Source organism: Homalodisca vitripennis, chromosome 1, assembly GCF_021130785.1.
Source record: "Homalodisca vitripennis isolate AUS2020 chromosome 1, UT_GWSS_2.1, whole genome shotgun sequence".
In the NCBI taxonomy this organism is placed as follows: domain Eukaryota; kingdom Metazoa; phylum Arthropoda; class Insecta; order Hemiptera; family Cicadellidae; genus Homalodisca; species Homalodisca vitripennis.
In genome coordinates, this window is record NC_060207.1 from 81,904,436 (window position 1) to 81,925,801 (window position 21,366).

At 36.7% G+C, this 21,366-nt stretch overlaps 1 protein-coding gene across 4 annotated transcripts in view; it reads left to right on the top strand.

The window, feature by feature from the left end:
- LOC124365657 (protein Shroom) overlaps window positions 1–21,366 on the top strand; it is a 234,003-nt gene that overhangs the window by 81,453 nt on the left and 131,184 nt on the right. For 2 of the 4 annotated variants that reach the window (XM_046821632.1, XM_046821633.1), the window contains one exon: window positions 19,414–19,448. The exons of the other annotated variants lie outside the window; for them this stretch is intronic. The gene's annotated coding sequence lies outside the window, so the exon portion shown is untranslated. The remainder of the gene's footprint in view (window positions 1–19,413; window positions 19,449–21,366) is intronic. 4 annotated transcript variants of the gene reach the window in all.

The window sequence follows — 21,366 nt, forward strand, 5'->3', positions numbered from 1 at the left end:
CTTACTATAAGTATTTTCACATTTTATCAAAAATTACTATCGGGTTTTTTTTGTAATGCGGTATTCATCTACCTTGACGACAGCAACTCCTACTGACGCAGTTCACTCAGACCGCCCTTGAAGTGAAGCAAATGGTATTTACGCACAGACAACGACCGTGTAATCATTCCTGGGCAGAACAGGAACATTTCACACTCAGCATTCCGCATCCTCATCAGTCCAAGTCCAACATTCCCCGGCCTGAGTCCGGCATTCCGGAGAGGACGACCCGGTAATGTCGCGACGCGTCGTGGTGCCTTGAACCTTGACTTTGGAAAGTCTGCTCCTCGTACGGGCGGACATATTGCGGTGATTACATGTGATTACGGTTTAGAGACAATGTCGAACTTCACGGTGGATCCATCGGAGTCGTTGAAGTTTCTTCCGGTCGACATAGAAAACACTTCTCTGAAAAGAAACCACTAAAGCAAAAAAGCTTTCATCTTAATAGGAATAAACTTTATATCGAATCCAAGGCGAATATATCAAGTAGTTTGTATCAAAAGTCTTCTAATATTCATGCATCTTTCCTGACATAGTCATCTTCTTATAAATGAACAAAAAGTGTTTTAAAAATAAATTCTCATAACCTGTCAGAGATAGAACATTATCAGAGTAGTTCAATAACTTTTACGAGTGGGTTCCACTTAACAGTGAAGCTCTGCGCTTTCATTAGTGACCAATAATCCTTTAAATTTTAATTGATGATTCTGGACGTCATCTAAAAGATTGTGTGACCTGTGATGTTCGAGACAAGTCAAGTTGTATATATTTGTATGCTGTATTATTTGAGTATGAAGTAATATATATATACTATGTCATTTTTATACAATTTTTATAGGAAACAGTTATAAAAGTAATAACATTATGATACAAATCCTTACGAACCTATCTGTTGTGAGTGAGACTTCCTTCAAAACTAAAAGTCTCTCCCACCAAAATCTTTTTACGTTTAATCTGATAGCCATCTACTTGTAAAATTATTTTTTGTGTGCTCTATAAAGTAATAATTCACTTTTATATTCAAAATATTTTCTATGATTACCATGTGTAAATATGTGTAAAAATTGAAGTTCTTTTCATTTTACTGTATATATATATATATATATATATATATATATATATATATATATATATATATATATACAGGGTGTATATTATGTCTGGAAACACCCAAATATATCCTTTAATAATTTAAATATAAATTTGAAACCTCTTACAATCGTGATAGAGATTGGGCATCTACTTTTTGGAACAATGTTTTGTTATGTCACACCAACAGGGGACGTCCTGCCGAGGGTATCGTGAATATTCTTAAATGGAAGCCTATACCTTGTGATACATAATTTTAAAGGTAATAGCTTACTGAATTGAATGCCACAAACCGCATCTCAAGGGACAAATTTGCCAGTTTTTATTACAGTACAATTATGGAAATACTTTATGTTATTGATTTCTTATTACAAATAAAAAATAATGTATGCTGTTAGAAAAGTCTTACAACAAACGTTTTACCTGCATTTGGTGTCAAAGCAATTGTTCGAACTGTGTTCCTTCTACGGTTTGACAATGAGCCAATCTTGTGTAAAATGATTCGACAGAGTTTGCCTAACATTTTCTTCAGTTATCAAAGTAATCTCCTCTATAATCCTGTTTCTTAGGTCTTCCAAATTATGAGGCTTTCTTCTATAAACATTGGATTTTTAAATGACCCCCATAGGAAATAATCGATTGGTGACGATTGGTGACAAATCCGGAGATCTTGGAGGCCATTCGATTTCTCCTCTTCGGCCAATCCATTTATGAGGAAACCTTAAATCCAAATACTCTCTTACCTGTCTCCCCATAATGGGGTGGGAGCACCATCCTGCTGAAACCATACATTATCAAAGTATTCTCCTGATGCAATTTGAATAGCTGGGATTATTTCATTTTGGAGCATATTGTAGTAAAGTTCGGCATTTAAATTTCCATTGATGAAAAAGGGTCCAACAATTTTGTTACCTAAAATTCCACACCATACGTTCAGTTTTTGTGGTTGCTGTGAATGGGACTCAGTAATCCAATGTGCCTGTTAACATTGCCATTTAGGAAAAAAGTTTGCCTCATCAGAAAATAGTATGTTGGTCAGAAAATCTCTATTGTCATCACATTTGCGCATCACAAGTTCACAAAACTCAAACTCTTCTGTCGTAATCATCCTCACTTAACTGTTGGACTAAATGAACTTTAAATGGTTTGTATTTATTAATTTTCAAAATCTTACTCACAGACATAGGGTGCATATCATGTTGCTGTGCAGCTTTTCTGAGCGATGTATGTGGGTCTTCAATAAATGTTTGCAAAACATCTAGTGCATGTTCTTCATCTGTTGCAGATTGTATCCTAACCCGACTTTGGCCGATTACGTACACTCCCTGTAATTTTCAAAACGCTCAATAGTTTTTGATATTGTTGAAACACTTATGGGATTCCTTTCTGGGAAAGTGTCATTAAACAAATTACAAACTTCCCGATAAGATCTTTGACATCCGCCATATCCTCGCATCATCAACAGAGTAATTCGTTCTCTTTCAGACAATTTCTCCATTAAAATGCCAAATAAAAACTGAACTACTGTAATTAGATAACTTGTTGACAGCAATGCTTCAGAGACACTGATTAACTCGACAGGAATGATATGACCTTTGTCCATTTGTAATTCCCAAGCTTAGACCTGTCTAGTGAAAGCTCCATGCTCAACAAACTGAAACCTGTAGACCAGATGATTAATAACACAATAATGTTTCTCATAGGCTAGTGACCTTTGTCTCTTTAAACCTTCCTGCTGACTGGAAAACACCAAGTACAGATTCATAAGTAATCAGAGAAAGTGACTCATAAGTTTTATTCATTGTAATAAAAACTGGTAAATTTGTACTAATGAAACCAGCTTAAAAAATAAATTGTTTATTTTATTTTAATTGAACATTTAAAAAATGCTAAAAAATTAGTGTAACACATTTTGTGGCAAGAACCATGTTAAAATTACATTGTTGAACATCAGTAAATTTTTCAATACTAAAAAATGCTCTATTTTCTGATAAAATAATTCCTTTGAGATGCGGTTTGTGGCATTCAATTCAGTAAGCTATTACCTTTAAAATTATGTATCACAAGGTATAGGCTTCCATTAAGAATATTCACGATACCCTCGGCAGGACGTCCCCCGTTTGGTGTGACATAACAAAACATTGTTCCAAAAAGTAGATGCCCCAATCTCTATCACGATTGTAAGAGGTTTTCAAATTTATATTTAAATTATTAAAAATATATTTGGGTGTTTCCAGACATAATATACACCCTGTATATATATATATATATATATATATATATATATATATATATATATATATATATATATATATATATATATATGATATGCAACGGACAAATAAAAAAAAAAAGTAAAGAATGTCTTATTTTACCAGGCGAAGTTAGGGCTAAGAATCCCTCTCTGACACAACCTGGGGACCAACGAACGGCTTATAGGTGACTTCTGAACCACCACCAATGGCCGGGCAGGCGGGCCGCTTGCAAGGACAGGATCGCTCAGCGGTCACCTATCCAAGCAGCAGCCACGCTCGACGTTGCTTGATCTGATTATCTTGCGATAACCGCCGTACCCACTACACTGTGCCATTGGCTAATGATTGTAATGATTTGTAATGATTGTTACAAATGATTGTAATGGTTATCATATATGTAGAACGTTGGGATTTTCACCAGTTAAACTAATATGTTTAGTTTGATATTTGTAAGTAAAGCTATTTTAAACCGTTATTACATTTTTTATCGCTAGTGTATGGTTTGGTATAGATTTTTATGTTATACATTTCTTACTTGGGAACACTGATAGCGGGTTCTGGCTACTTTCTCTCCAGAATACCGATCTCTTCAACTCATTCTGACTAATAATAATATTCTTTATTGCGTGAAACAATTATAATATTGCATGGCATGCATTAACGTAACTGTACAAAATACATAACAACATCAGATAAATGATGTTCGTTAAGGTAAATACATACAATGCAATACAATTCTTGTATGCATCAGAACCGGGGGTCTCGTGGTCGCTGTTAATTTTTAAAATGTTCATCCCAGCGGCTCATCATGAACTCATGAGTCGAGTAAAACGCCTTTGACATAAGAACATGTTTTAGTCAAGTTTTGATTTTTGTTTTGTTTTATTGAGTTGTTTGTTGTCCTCAGGGTGCCTATTGATTAATCCTACTCCAACTTGTGATGACAAGTGTTTGAAAGCTGCCGTTCTGTGCTGTTCGACTCGAAAGTTATCGCTGCCTATAGTCCCGTATTGGTGGAAATCCCTGTCCGGGACCAGCTCTCATTTAAGTCGGCAGTAAAGGGCAACCTCGAAAATATAGAGACAGGACAGGGTCACAAAATTCAATCTCCCTAAAGGCATCTTTACACAACTCTCTGAGGTTTAATTTTGAGACAATTCTGACAGCTTTCCCATAATCTCAAGCCCTATGTCAAATGTGGATGTATGAGACCGAAATAGGACACTTTTAAGACATCCGCTGAATAAAATTGTGCAAGATTGCAGAACATAAATTCTCGAAGCAACCTTAGAGCAAACGTTTTCAATGTGATTGTCCCATGTCAACCCTCGATCAAAGTACATTCTAAGGAACTTAATGGAGTCTGCTTCTTCCAGAAGGACATCAATCCATCATCACCGCGGGTCGAAGTTCTTGCTCTGGTTGTTGTTGAAGACAAAAATGTATCACGTTTGATTTTGATTATTTGTGTTCAAATTGATTCTAGAGAAATGTTTGACATGAATTCAATTCAATGAACGACTCCACTTCAAATTCGTTTTTTGACTTTGATATAATGCTGAGAGTTGTATCGTCAGCATATTGAATCACTTTTCCGTTCTGGATCAATGAGTTCAATCTGTGACGTAAATTAAAAATAGGACTGGCCCTGTGGTACACCGTAAAGCATTTTGACTTTGCCTGACAAGGCATTCGCAATCCGCAAGCACTGCTCTCTATCTTTAAAATAAGACGAGATCCAATCGTACGGCAGACCCCCAATACATCTTGTCCACAGCTGGTGCAACAATGTCGCATGCACACAATAAAAAGCTTTAGAGAGGTCGAGGAATATGCTTAGCACCTGCTCTCTACGCCCTCGACAACATTGTGAATGAGATTCGTTACTGTATCGATTGTCTTCTTGTTTTTTCCTGAACCCAAATTGTTCGGGACATAGAACTTCGTAACGATCAACAAATTTATCAAATTGTTTGAGAAAAGCTTTTTAGAAAATTTTGTTAAAACTGGCAGGATAGAAAATGGACGATAGTTGCTTGGAATGCAAGGATCGTCCGTTATGAAAATTGGAATGACTTAGGCAATCTCCAATGCCAACGGGAAGATGTCTTGAGCAAATGAGAGATTGATCAGTCGGGTGATTGGAGTCAAGAGGTATTTGAAGCACCCCTTGAACAACCACACAGACATGCGTAACGTGAATAACGGAGTATTCATTCCGTGATCATTAATTCTTAGTAGGTAGTTTTCTACTAATTATGCGCAGTCTTAGCCAGCGAAAAGCCAAACAAGTAAATATACAGAAGGAACTTGAACCTTTATCATGATTAAGATTTCTCCTCTCGGATAATGTTTCGGACCATGGGTGAAACGGATGGAAAGCGACTCCCGCGCAGAAAAAGACAAGGGGACATTGTAGAAGGGGACAGCGAAAGGTCATCGAGGAAGATAATATTTCTGACGGGAAAGTTGAGGAATTTTAACGCATACTGTTGACTGCAACGATCGGCAAGTATTGTCTGAAAGACGGGGGGCGCGTGCGGGCTGTGTTAGAGCTGACCTTGTACAAAACTGGTCCAGGTCCAGAATCTCCTGTTCCTGCTGGCCAGCCTACCGCGTGGATCCTGCCGCCTACTTTCATTAAGGCAACGGTCAGGAGTCGATAGAATCCAATTACTGGAAATCTTGTACTAAGGCTGTCCGTTTTAGATGACGTACCGTAGTAGAAAGAGGTTATGGGTAAAGAAATGTATTACTCGCATCCATGACAAAATTCGCAAGCAATGGCAGCATATGGCTGGTAAGGCATCGTATTCATTCAACCAATATTTGGTAATAGCTGAGTGCTCTTTTTTGAGCAGGCAGAGTGAACAAATCATCAAGATTTACGCCATGTTTCAAGATTCAAGGCCTGCAAGGTGTTTCGGAATGGTTGTTCTTAGGGGATTGTTCCTCTGTGTAAACGGAACTTAAAATTTTAATAATACAATTCAGACTATCTTCGTATCATGTTTATTATTGCCTAATAAACTACTGAAGTGACCAAATCCAAACGTAACTGATTTATTAAATCGATGAATTGATACACTGTAAAGTAATATTATTTTCAATTGTTTCAAACTTGTGCTTTCCAAAATTGAAATTTTACATGTCAATAATTAATTTTATAAAACATATTATATTGGTTTTAAACATTAATAAAAAGTAAACGAAACTAACCTTATTTAAAAGCTGGAAGTCGATCAAAAAAGCGGTTGTTTTTGCTGTGGATTTCATGGATTGTTTTGAAATGCATTATTAACCCTATGTTTGTCATTGTTGATGATATTTAGTAACAATTACAAAATATCAATGCTTAAAATTTCAATTAGAGTACATATTTGTAAACAAATTTATTTAATAATAACTAATTATAACAATGCTAGTTATTACTAATTACAACTTTATTAATTAAAAGACTACATTTTTCACTTTCAAAAGAGCTACTCACAAAAATTATTATTACTAAACAATCAGGTTTGCTTGAATATTTTTCCTCGATTCTTACAAATTCCTGCTTTTGAGGTCCTTGAGACTAGTATTCAGTTCTCTTTCTACAGGGTGGTATTATTTATCTCTGGGCGATATGATAAATACAGCGATTTTGAGATTGAAAGTATTCAAGAGTTTGGCAGAATAATCAACAACACTTATTCTTAACCGATTTTCGAATTAGCCTAGCGTTGGTTTCTATTTTATATTGATAAACATATTCTTTTAAATTTAATTTAGTTCTACATTTTTAAATAACATGTACAACTTTATAGAAACACACCAGCTTTGAAGTTTATAAAGATAATTTAGCGTTGACAAAATAATTAGGATATAAATATCCAGACGTTGCAGTTTTTATGCTCAATACAACCATTTTTTGCCATTTTGCGCGTGAAGGAACCTGGATTCTCCAGTAGAAAAAATGAAAAGAGGTGTTAAACCATTAAATATTGCAAATTTCAATGGAAAACTTCAAGCTGAAGATTTTTCTTTTCTGAACGCGGGCGTTGTTGGCGTGGATGGGATGTTTCGGGTTTTCGATGAACGTTTGACGTTCCATTTTGATTGTAGCTGCTCTTTTGCGAAGACAAAGATGAAGGGAAAAGAAGGCTACCTGGGTTACTCTTGGCATTCTTGTGTCAAGAGAAACACTCAAATGATATCGTTATAATACCAAAACAGCAATGTAAGCGAATAAAAGAAAACGCCGTGAAATATTATCAATTAAAAAACTGAATACATAGAAAAAATAAATTAAAGGTTGGTGAAACATTACTCAGAGATCCTCTTGAAGTAGCCAACAAGTTTAATCTGTTCTTATCACCAATTGAAGAGGATCTTTCCTTTAGGTGATACAATCTACACTACACTCGGAGCCGCTCAGGGCGCCAACGGCGTCCATGGTGCTGACTCCTGTGAGCGAGGAGGCGGATGCTATACGGAGACTACATTCAAAATGTCATGTGATGTCAATGAGAAGTCTATGTGGTTGTTCAAATGTAGCGTATATTTCGGAATCACTCAGTACATACCTGCTTCGCGGGGAAGTATCACCCTTTATAAGTACTGCCAATTTTGAGTGAAATCTCTGAACAATCATTCTTGTTCCGACAAAATAAATCGACATTCCTTGCAATAACTGCCTTGGAGGAATCAGTTATGGGGAACGTAGCAGGCTCTTGCTATATTTCTTGATTTCTCCAGAGCTTTCGACTGTGTCCACCACGAGAAACTGTTATATGCTATGAAACACGTGAGCTCGTAGTCTTCCTCTTCAGTGTTTGACATCGTTCCTACATGTTAGGAATGAAAGAGTGCAAGAAGAAGGCATACAACCACGAGCCACCTCACTGAGTCATTATATAAACTACATATCGTTTTCGACATATCGAGAGTGAATATATACCAATAGTAGTGATAGACGATAACTGACCGTACTCGAGAATTTTATTCTACCCGGTTTTGGGGGAAATACATCAACTTGAGTATGACGTGTAACGATCATGTCGACTGCGTTTGTTCTAAGATTTGGTTAGGTATTTTGTGTTACTGTAATCCTTTCTAGGACTACCCTTTAGTACTTATTTGGCCTAAGTACACTTATTTTATTGAATACGGTTATGGGACAGTACCGGTACCTCTAAATAAGATTCGAGGGAGTCTATAGAATACAAAAAGGAGCTATTTAAATAATTTCAAGATTACAAGGCAGAGAGTCGTGCAGGGTTACGTTCAGGGAACTTGGTCTGTTGACTTATTTTGCCTTTACATACTAGAAGTAGCAGCCTACTGCAGCTTTTAGTGTGAGTAGATCCAGAGTAGAAACATCCGCGACAAACGAGAAGAGAACAACTTTAGCGTCCAGCAGCAGAGAAACATCCGCATTTTGAGCGCCTATTCTCAAGTTAGAGTCAATCTCAACGGGTTTCCTGATGCAATCAAAATATTAAACAATCCAAAAACTTTCAAAATGCAGTCAAAACGCAAACTGTTGAGGAGTTTATTGGAAACCGCTGGGTTATTTATGAATTGGAATGATGATTACACTACAGCATATTTGGAGTCAACTAATATTTGGATATGAATGGGAGTGAATGGGTAGGACTAATAACAATTTGATGTTTTTTAAACATGAATGTACAGTTACAAATTAAAACAATCTTTTTATTTCGATTTAAGATATTTTCAAATACCGTCCTCTGCTATTTTAACAAATCTAAATTCAAATGTAACTGTGATCAATAACATATACGAATCATTGTCTGAGATGTAATTATGTTTGCCAGATATTTTGTGGTTCAAGAATTGTGCAACACTATGGGAACAAAACATGACAAGAATGTGATTGTATATGCATTACAATTCTCCCAATGACGACGGGCTGTGTTAAGCCATAAACAGTGTTACCAACCTTGCGACAATGGCCTGCAAGTTCGACAGTGGCCTCATTACTGAAATTGAAACGGAAAGTAAACTAGAGTAATTGGCGAGCCAGAGGAACAAACAGCAGTGAATGTCCGAGACGGCGACCACGGCCCGAGGCAGAACGTGGCGTGACTCTGCTAATTGTGAACATTACTTAATAACGTTAAGTAAGCCAAAACCCTTCACCATGCACGCGACCAAAAGTGCCTTCAGTCAGCTTGGGGCTGCAGCAAATTAGCTTGTAACCGAGCTTGGTGGAGAATGGGGCCGACAAACTACAGAAATAACAATGTTATAAACGTAGTGCTTCTTAATTTGGGGACTGATGATTTGTATCCTGCATTCCTGTTCTCGCCATGCGGGACTCTTGCAAAGGAAGATCTTGCATCCAGATTTATTAACGGATTACTTCGGAGCTGGTAATTGGTGCTGAAATTCTTATTCAGCCATTTGAGGCGCTCTACCTTCAGAACAACATGGACTTCCATGAGAACACAATCTGTATTGAAAACTAGATTTATAACTCACAAAATAGTCAAAATTTATATCCTCCTGATTTAGATCCTCCCATGTGGAAGATGTGGTAAGAATTCTTAATTTGTTCCCATTAGTAAATAGGATTTCAATTTTTTATTCTAAAAAAAGTTTATAGTACAACAGTTTGTACTATAAACTTTTATTTAGAATTTATTTTGTTGACAGTTCAACAAAATTACAACAGTTCATCTTTAAAACTAATTATCCTATATCTTTGTTTGAAGTTTGTTTTGACGATGGAAACAACAAAAATATCCTATTTCATCCGCCATGTAAGTCTAAATAACACAATTCACTTAGATTTTACAATAAAAAATTCAATGACTGTTAGATCACTCTCTTCACCAGATTTGTTAGATTCATACGTTATGTTTCAACCTGTAATCCTATTTTCTGAATCTCCTTTATCTCATAGATGCATTCATCTTCAATCATTGTTTTGAAAAATCTACTTAGTAGAGTAATGTTGATGAGTAAATCGACAGTGTTAGTTACGCCAGGCTCGGAATGCAACCCTGAAGGGCTTCCCGGGGTAGCGGCCTTGGCTGTATAAATCTGGCCTACGTCAACTCACGGCTCTTCAATCAATGGAATTACAATGTCCCCTAGTTTCACCTTGACCTTGCGTGCCATCACGTCAGGCCTATGTACTTTCCGTCAATATATCCACCCCAGCGAAACTCTGGGTTGTTGTTATCGAAATCCTAATGTAATCCAGTTACTTTAAATACATGTTTTACAAGCTGCTTTATTTCGAAAAGTTAACCAAATCAATTGGAAAATTCAGTGTCACACCCAAAATCAGCATATCTCATGGGGGTGTTCTTAGATACGGGACCAATAGTATCATTTTACGATTCATTAAAAGTTACGTGCACTGGCCAATATTACGGGATTAATCGATTATATGTTATTTTTATCTTTTAAAATAATTGTACTTAATTACGCAAAGTTTAATAAACAAAACCCAGTTTCAGTGTTGTAAGTTTTTAAGAGATTACGGGAATTACTTCATGAATAAAATACATTTTGGCATAGGAAACATTATTTTTTGTGTAATAAAAAATTATATAGGCTACTTATTGCCAGTGATAAGCTTATCACACATTGTATTTATGTGCGCCATCGGGTAGAGTTTACTATGTGGTAAGGAATCCTTATCTGTTCTGTGCCAACTATCTTAACACCCTAAAACGAGTGATATAAGCATACAAACAGTCTTAATTAGCATTTTTTGTTGAACACTTAATGAGAAGATATATATAACGAAGAAAGATTGTTAAGAGGCTGTACATTGTATGTCTATCTCTATTCAGCATACCGGAATTGCAAATTTAACTTCTTTAGGAAACATGAAAACGCAGGTTGACTGGCAATAATTTTCCTAATACCAGGTCAATAATTGAAGGATAATGATAATCATAATTCTTGGTAATCCTTTTCTACAGGTTAAAGCAGTGCCATATGGATAGTCTGTTCTGGAGTTGTGGAACGAAGAGACAGTTGCTGGGAAGGTATTTCTCCAGACTAGAGCGATGCCTTGTCAGATATCCTCCCTGCAGCTAGAAGATAAAGTAAACTATTTGGTGGTCATCCATTCCTCCAAGCTGAAGTCAAGTCAGGTTTTGGTTTGGCCGTGATATTCCAGTTTGCACTGAGGCTGGTGTAGGGCTATCGATACTCTTTTCGGCCAAGGATGATGTAGAGTTTATGTTTATGGCAGCTGGGAGGATGGTAGGAGCCTCTGGCTGGCAGCCGCCTCGGTTGGGAGGGAGGTGAGTATGGTCGAAGGTGCCTGCGGATGGCAAAGAGTTTGTGGTGGCAGGTAGCTCAATATGGCATAAGATTCGACATCGCAGATAGCTGTAAGGTAAGCTGCGCCGAGTCCCTGAAATCTCGGGTTGTTAGGGCGTTAGTTGACGGGAATCTAAAGGTGGTTGGTGTGTGGTGAGGTAGTAATTAATTTTTGACCTGGAAGATAGAAAATAAAGAGTGGTTTTTGTAGTTTTATGGCTTAGGGTATGTGTTAACCCGCGGCCATGAAGGTTGCAATAGCAGAAATGTGCTATTTTATGCACCGGGGAGTATTTTTCAACTGTTATAGTAAGCGATTTAGGACCTGAGAGTTCAGTTAGACGGCAGTGGAGGGTGTTGAGATGCCTGGAAAAGAAGATGCCCAGAAGATAGTGCCGTCGGTAGTTTGGGAACATTCACAATTGAACGGGTATTATTATATCCTTGGGGATGGGTAACGGGATATGTTGGATGTCAGATTGGACATTCCGTCATTGAGTTTGAAAACAAAGAAATAAAGTTACTAGTAATCTAGTTCTTTTGGCTTCTCGACAACACAGTGAAAGTGTTGATAAATTGAATAACACATTTTGCAGCTAGAGAAAAATAGTCGGATACCCCACTCAAGAACTAGAGGACAGCGGAGCAAAAATTTCAATAATACTTTACTTGAGAATGTAGTAATGCCATTCTAGTCCCTGCTAGGTCTAAAAAAGAACAAGTTATCAGTAATACTTTTCTCCAGGCTGGATGGATGCCAAGTCCCAGTCCTGGAGCTGGATGAGGACAAAGAGCAATCGTGAAAGTGAGGGATTTCGCCACCGCTACAGCATTACTCTGGACTGTTGTACACGCCTAGCATTGGGTGGTGAAAGCTCCTGGACATGATAGGTGATAGCGGACCTGATGCACCACGTCTTCCCATTATCCGCCAGAATAAGCCTCAGAACATAGTCTAGGGTATATGTGCATCCGTAGTGAAATAAAGGAATTTAATCAGAAATGTTCTCTTTATGTATTTATATTTGGTAAAATCTTAAATGTTGCATTAATAAAGAAAATTTATGTTTTGAATGTTTACTTTTAATGTCTGAATTAGAAGGAAGTTTAAATTTTACCTCTTAGTTAATTCAGAGATCCTGAGCAAGCAGCCACCCTGTTCTTGCACGTTGGAGAAAACAATTCTTGTTAATAAGGAAGGATATAACCTAATTATTTATTTGAATCTAACACAAAATAGTAAATTTTAAGAATTTATCGTTAATTTAAAAAAATTGTAAACAACCCTTTGTTTGGATTATACGTGCGTTTCCAAGCATAATAGAAATTAAAAATGTGATTATACACACACACACACACGCGCGCGCGCGCGCGCGCGATTATTTTTTGGATAGGTAGTAATCGAAAGTAAATTATTGTTATTTTATATAATAATTTTATTTAAGCATTGTATTAATCTTGTCGTTGTTGCATTTATCTTGTTGCTGTTGTATTTATCCTGTTATTGTTGACTTTTCTTGTTATTCACACATTTTGTTATTGATTTCCTTGTTATTGCTTTGTTATTGTCACTCAGTTATTCTTTATCTGTTATTATTGTTCCAGTTTTGTTAAATTATTTATAATTGTTTGTTTTGTTTGATTTGCAAATGTTATTGAAATATAGTATAGCACACATAGCCTCCACACAAGACCAGAGACATTTTAAGCTATTAAGAATTGTGCCAACAATACTTTTTGCCACACGTTCTTTACAGCAACTTGGCAACATTTGTACTGTACTGTACTTTGTAATTTTTTAAATAAATAAAGACACACACACACACACACACACACACACACACACACACACACACACACACACACACACACACACCGGTTAATAATCCTATTCCTTTACGTATATAAACCTTTGTTGAATCTTCAAACTACAAAAAGAGTAATTTCCTGTAATAAACAAGCATTCAACTAAAATATGGTAGATTATGCTGTTATTTTTCAGATTATGCTAGATTATCAGGCATGCTAAAGAAATGATAGTTAAGAATATACCTGTACAAGTGAGGTGTTAGGGAAAGTACAATATTCTTTGGCGAGAGGTTCTTTCTACTAAAGATAATTTCATGTTAATATAATTGTGACTGCTCCTTTATACATTTATTACAATAAAAAATATAATATTTGTTTCCAAACTTATTATAAACCACAAATTATTCTAAATTCGCACATGTTATAGTTTGCAAATACAAACTTACAAAAATTGTAAACTTAACAGTCCTAGGCATGACCATAACTGTGGCTGCTTTATTAATTTTGTCTTATTAGAAAATATTTGTTTTTATTTTGTAAATGTAGTTTGCATTTTAGATGATTGGAGAATTTTGTGTATAAGTAGCTATTGTGACAACTACAAACAAATTATGTGTTTTACTTTTTCGCCATTTTTATGTTTACTCAGTTTTTATGACAGTTATTTTCGAAAGTCTTCACTGAGATATTTTTGGTATTGAAAACCAACTCAAATGTGTCTTTATCACGTTCTTGGGTGTAGATCTGAGCGGTTCACTGCGGATATCCCGATGGGCGTGACGAGTGCGTGAGCACAATATGACTCAAAACAACTTTTAATGCATCAACCTTCCGTGTACAAGCGACTCATCTTGCTCTGGAGTGTCGGAAAAAAGGCGTAGAAAATGTGAGGTGTTTATTTAAACCGGTGATGGTCCACGATATCAGACAAAAACCCATGGCTAATGGTAATGATACCGCATCAACTCTAGGAACGGTGGACTACTGGGCTGGAACGTCACGTGACGTCATCATCTAACTGTACTTGTGGAACATTACTTTCCTAATTTAGTCAAGGATATTTAGCTACCGAGTGACCATAAAATGTGATGATGATTATAAACCGAGTTATTGAATTATGATTTAACTGTTTTATGATGCTATTACGCCTTACCTAAGACTATAGTAGAGACTTTCTCTGTTTACGTCTGAGTCCTACTATAAAGGCCACCAGTGAAGGATATAAAACATTTCTGAGGGGAAATATATAGAGTTATATTATTGGTATCTTTGCATTGTTGTCAAGCAGTGTAATCTGCATAGGTAAAATCAGAATGATCTTTAATGTAGACGGGTGTATGGTAAAACACTGCAGTGTTGCCAATTAGTGCAATCTTCGGAGGTAAAAGCAGACTGGTCTTTAGGTTAGAAGGGTGTATGTTATATCCGTTTGGTTTTTCCAAGTAGTATAGTCTTCAGACGTGAAGTAAGAAAGATTATAGTGTCACAGATCGCTGCGTTTGTTATTTTAAAGCTCGGTATCAGGTTGTATCAGATGCAAACGTAAGTTTTATGATGATGGCTACTAACTCAAATATTTTTGACGGTAATTACATCAATATACAGCAACCTTATATATATATTCAAGTGATTTGTACAAGGTTTGCACCTTGCGAAGCATCAAATAAGGGATGGTGGAAACCAGGGAATAGATAGATATCTATTCTATCCTCTCGCACAGTAGATAGAAAAGTCAGTAGTCATCTTTTGGGCAACCTTAGTCTTGCTAGAATGAAGCACTGACAAAACTATTGAACTATATCAACTATCCTAACTATAATATACAAGTTAATGTTCCCACTATTATTTTTTGGTCTCGACCTGGTCTTGAAGTTCACGTAGATATAACACCATTTGCCGGAATCGGACATCTAGTGAATAAACTAACTTTTCTTAATGTGCACGTAGTAACTGTAATTGGTGTTCTATTCTTATATTTACGGGCAATTCTTAATTATTATAAAACATTGCATTTAGGATTAAAGGCCAGCCCCTGCTCCAACAACAACTGCATCACATTGTCCTGACTTATCTGAAGACTCCCTTGATTTCGTGAACTAAAAATATAGTCAGCAAAATCCAAAAAGTGTAACGTCTCGGCTCACATAATAAACCCGCGATTTAAAGTCACTACTTTATTCGTTCTCCTCTAACTTAGACAACACATTGACAGTAACAAAGTAACTTGCGCTGTCAAATGCCTTTGCAACATTTATAGATGCAACGTGTGAAGCTGACGCAACTGCGACTATTTGTGACAGTGATCACTTCAACGCAGCAGTACTTCAATCAGCGCTGAGGCAAATCGATTACGTCCACTTTCCAAAAGAGCCAATACCCTATAGACATGTCCGACTGCTACTGACGTGATACTGATGCGTTCAACGTCGGCTGGCTGAACTGAGTCTAACTTAGGAATAATAAGTATAATACTAATAAAATTATTGTCATGAAAACAACCAGAACCAAGAAGAGGACGGAATAAAAAGAAACTGCATTCCACTGCTAAGGGAACGTTACTAGGTCGAGGGGAATACGATAGAGGGATCACTTCCTCTCGTTACCGAATTCTACAGGAAGGATATCACGTCTCTGAGGCACCGGTAGATCTGCTACGTCGGCAAAAAATAGTAACCAATATTTTACCGTCATTTTACAGGAAATATTTCATTATCTCTTGTCACGCTATAAAGTTCCTCTGTCACAACAAACTATGCTCGGATCTTCTATATAACGTTTGGACTATTGTGTACTGCTAGCTTTAACATTCTTCCAGGGATTATCAAAAAAATAACGCAGCCTGGGCCGACGTGATGCATTAAGAGTGTACGAAATCCCCTCACAAACTTATCTGTTTCTCATCCTTAACACTAAACATTGGTTTACCGCGGGGATCTAGCCTGTGGTCCCTCGGTTAGATATCTGCATTGACCACTAGGCTATGCGGAGACAGAAAATCACGAACACATGAAGTACGTATATGTATTCTCGTCTATTTAGTGACGTTTCAATACAGCTGATGTCTCCAGGAGATGAGTGGTCATCATGTTAATCATCTTGACCTAGCCGGAAGTGATGACGGTTCAACAATAGAACCTCAGATCATTGGCAAAACTTGAAGGGTGTTAGGCTGAGCTGTAAGTCGAGACACTTATACAATGTCTTCTTAAGCATTATTCGATTACTGGCGAACACTCACGTGCACCTCCGTGCGTTTGCTTTCTCACACCATCCAGTCGTTTCCGACTTACACTTGTTCCAGGTTCTTCACTTCAAAATTACAGAATATAATCTCCATCTGAAACATTAAATATTGTGCCTTCAGTCTGTGTCACCTTATTGCATCAATTGGTTTGTTTAAGTTTATGAATCTCTTATATTCTGTTATTTTTAATGTTTTCCTTTGTAGTTAGAAAATTATAGACATGTCGTATAGAGCTTAACTGATGCCAATAGTTCTTAATTCGTTGTAATAATTTGATTTTATTAAAGTTTTATTGAGGCCAATCACAATAATTTTCTGTGATTTGGCCTAATTGCTCATATAAACTACCGGAGAGATAAGAATTCTTTTATGTGACATTAGAGTTTGTTTAGTCAAAGGAACTTAATCTTAGTATAAAATCGAAATCAATTGATCCATTGAATTATAAATAATAACTACTCCATTAATCGCAGAAATTAAGAACATGAAGGCATCAGACTCAGTCCTTTTCTACAATCTCACTTTATCCACATTTTGCATTTCTGAAGGTATTTAATTAGCTGGGCGTTTTTCATTGGTATAAATCCCAGTTCAGCTCAGCAGCAAAATTTGAACCCATTAGTCATTAGATACCTCCACCTGATCTACGCTACTGAGCCTAGTGAATACTGTAGGTTAATATAATGATTGGCGTTAATGTTTTATTAAAAATGTCTCTGATATTAAATCTTGTTATCTTGTGTTATTTCATTTTCATATACTTAGCGTTCTATCTTTTTTGTTTTGTTTCGTTTTTTTGTCAAAATTGTGTCAGATTCACTCATAGTTGTTGTATGTTGTGAACTTGAACAACATGGGACCCACTTTTTTATTATACGTTATAGCTGTGTAATGGAGATCTGGGATGCCTTAATTCTTTTTCTCGTGGTTCCAATATTGAAATAATGTCATTCAAGTTCTTTTTGCTCCCTCAATAAAAGTAAGCACATGTGATTTAAAAGTTTCTGTCGTCATTTACTTAGACATTCATTGCTGTGCTAGTTGTCCGCCATATTTCGGTCAGGATTTGAATTTTAAAGTGTATTAAATATACGACACTTGTGACTGCGGCTTTATATGATGCTTGTTGGACGTGGAATATTCTGAGCATGAGAAATCCATAAGCCTTATGTGGTTGAGTTAGTGAAAGGAGTAGGTATGCATGACGACTTTGCAGATACGTCCAGAAGTAAGTTCGTCGTTTGGGATTAGGGTGAATTGTGAAAGAGAATAATTAATGTCATTCTGATGAACCTATCCTTCATCTATTTCACTTCTATAATTTCGAATGTACCCAACACTGTTTTTTGCTGGCAGTGTCGACTTAGACATTCGTGTATAATTGACAATTTGCTGCTTGTCATCTCTAGCGATAACTGACATGACAGTTATTTAAGGATCCAGAAACTTTAATATACGTCAAATTAAGTCTTATATTAAAAGTATGTTTTGACGTTAAGGTAATAACTTGTAGCGAGATGTACCGAATGGTTTACATCAGTAATAAAGTTGCTTGTTGTAAATGTTATCAATTGGTGTACTTCTTATAATTAAATAATTTTCCCAATTTTGAAGTAACGATGAGAACAATAAAAACAAATTGTAAAAGCAGGTCAGATAGCGCTAACAGTACCCCTTGTTGTGAGTGATGTATTAAGCACTTGTCTCACCTTACACGGGCACATTGTCATTACCGGGTCAAGTCCAGAGCCAGAGTCCGAGTGGCGGGCATGTGCAACACTCGCAGCTTGTAGGACCGGTGAGACGGGTACTGCGGCAACACCGCCCGCCGCCCTGACGGCAACGCCGCTCGCGCGCCGCCTCGTGCCGTTTGCCGCGCTTCCGTGTCCACCGCCCGCCACGGCTACCGTCTTACTAAGGTCATGGTCGCATACAAGGATTTTTTGTAATAGCTTCGACTTTTATAAGTTCGCAGCAATAAGATCTTGTGCAATATCGGTCGGCCATTGTTCGGGTATATGTCAGACCATTAGCCGCCCGGGAGGGAATGCCGTGCTCCGTTGAGTCACCGGGTTGATAAATGCGGCCATTTCGTGATGAAATTGCTATGAGATGAGATGAGACTTGATTTGGGCTGTCTTGTGAGAGTCTCCCCAGCAGCTCTTCTATCTCATAGATATTTTAGTACCAGGACAATATATTCATTAGGTTACATTTAATATTGTCTAGAAGACGTGATCTGGGCTGTCTTTGTGAGAGTCCTCCCTGCAGTTCTTCTCTCTCATAGATACTGTAGTACCGGAACTATTCCACCATTAGGTTAAATTTAATATTGTCTATGAGACGTGATCTGGGCTGTCTTTGTGAGAGTCCTCCTTGCAGTTCTTCTCTCTCATAGATATTTTAGTACCGGAACTATTCCACCATTAGGTTACATTTAATATTGTCTATGAGACGTGATCTGAGCTGTCTTTGTGTGAGTCCTCCCAGCAGCTCATCTCTCTCTTATGGATATTTTAGCACCAGGACTATATCACCATTAGGTTACATTTAATATTGTCTACTATAATGTCTCCCCTCTCCCTGGCACGTCATTTTGGGGTGGTGGCAATGATGAAGTTGGAGTTACTCTTATTATTCTAATATTAAGAAATCAGTCAATCTAAGATTTTGTTTTTCTTGCAGGATCAGAGCAAGGGTGTCGAGACTTGAAATTTATCGTAAGTTTTATGTTTATTTAATATAGTTACTTTATTATGTCCAGCCTGGCAACTCTTGTTACCAATGTACAAACTACAAAGTCCAGGATAGTGTACGTAAAAATTGTTGAATGGCTGATTATGATGCAAGTTAAAGATTACTATTTATTGTGTTCGTAGAATTTAATAGATTGATCCAGCTCTCAACATAGTCCGTCCCTAAGTAAAGTACACAAAGAGTAAAAAAGATTAATAGTTGTGAGCTTTTATAATATAGCAACAATTGAACCTAAATGAAACATGATGATTGAGGGTTTTGACCCCTATTGATGACATTGAACTTAACATAAAAATAATTTTTTTTTTATTTCTATGTTTCTTCTTAATCGCACGTAAACTATGTCAAGAGTTGATGAATAATAATGTAGATTTTGATCATCATGTTTGCACAACAATGACGCCTAATTGAGGATTTGAATATTTTGAAATTTAACATTTCAATGACACATTGATCATTCATTATAACTCACAATATTATTCTTTCGCTTTTTGGTGTAATTCTTCGCCTTTGTTGTAATATACCAACAAGTGAAGTATTAATATAGATTATTTTAATTTTTGCTCTCGTTTGCAAGGAAAAATGCTCAATAAGGCGTGAAGATGATGGAGAAGGAATATATTAACAAGGTTTGGTAGACGCTTCTGATTTGTACGAAGAGTAGGCTACAACAGAGAGACGATCAACATTGATTCTTCCTTTTGAGTCCGCATGATTTTTCTATCTAACTATATAACTAACACTAAGACACTAGTTTAGTGCAGATATCATTATTAATCTCATCGTATAACGTTTTTCTATTCCCAAAAACCAAGAATGCATTTGAAAACATTACTAGTTTTAAGATCATCTGTAGGTTCACTGTTTTCATTCTACCGTTAGAAAGCCTGTATCTACTTGACTCGGTAATAAAAACACAAACGGAACAAGTCACACACTCGTGGCTCTTTCCTTCACGCATGAATAGACGATGATTCATGATTTTATAGTGTGATGATGAAGGCAGCAATGCTGCCAATCCCGTCCAACAGGTCTCCCGACAAAAACAGGGCCTTACCTTATAAACGAATTGCTTAGCTTGTGCCAGGGATTTTTTGTCGTGCTATGCTTTTAGAACTTTTAAGGGTTCTTCGTTTTCTTTGTTTAGCAGAGCCTTGAGAGGTTACGTTACCGAAACATTTTTTGAAGGAATTCGCAATCTTTTACGACGGCACTCCCACGCATTGTCAGTTGTCTACCTATTTTATTAACATAGTTCCACGTGACAATTATTAACTCTGTAAATGAGTTGCGGCATGACGTTGAGACGCAGGAACTGTTTTAGTGGTGTACCACACAATTAGCAGATCTCCCGCTGTAATCGCTACCGGTCTTTCCTCACCGCCGCGCCGCGCCGCCTAGTTAGCCGGTAACCGTATTTCGTTGATTGCTATTGGTTTTGCTGGAATGCGCCTGGGATTTTCTCTCACAAACTGAACAGTTCACGACACGACCTTGATGAGTCGCGCTTGTTACAAAGGTTTAGTACTTTTTTTAATGACAAGGCGATAACTGGTTTATGATAACTGATCGCTGAAGAACATGCCGTAATTATTGCTTTCATGTTGAAAAAAACTTCCGTTCTTTTGCTGTTTACTTTGATATTGAACTTATCAATTGCTCGTTCAATCTCTGCATTTAAAACATTGTTTTGTTTAATAACAGTAATGATAATCTTGCCTGTAGTGTAATTTTCTTGTTATAAATCAAACAAATTGTTATTTAAAGTTGGTTAACCTTTAAATAAAATTCGTTCGGTTGGAGAGGATGGATGGAATGGATTTATGAATGAATTCTTCAGTTTGGATCTACGATTATTTTTCTAACCGGTTAATTTAATAC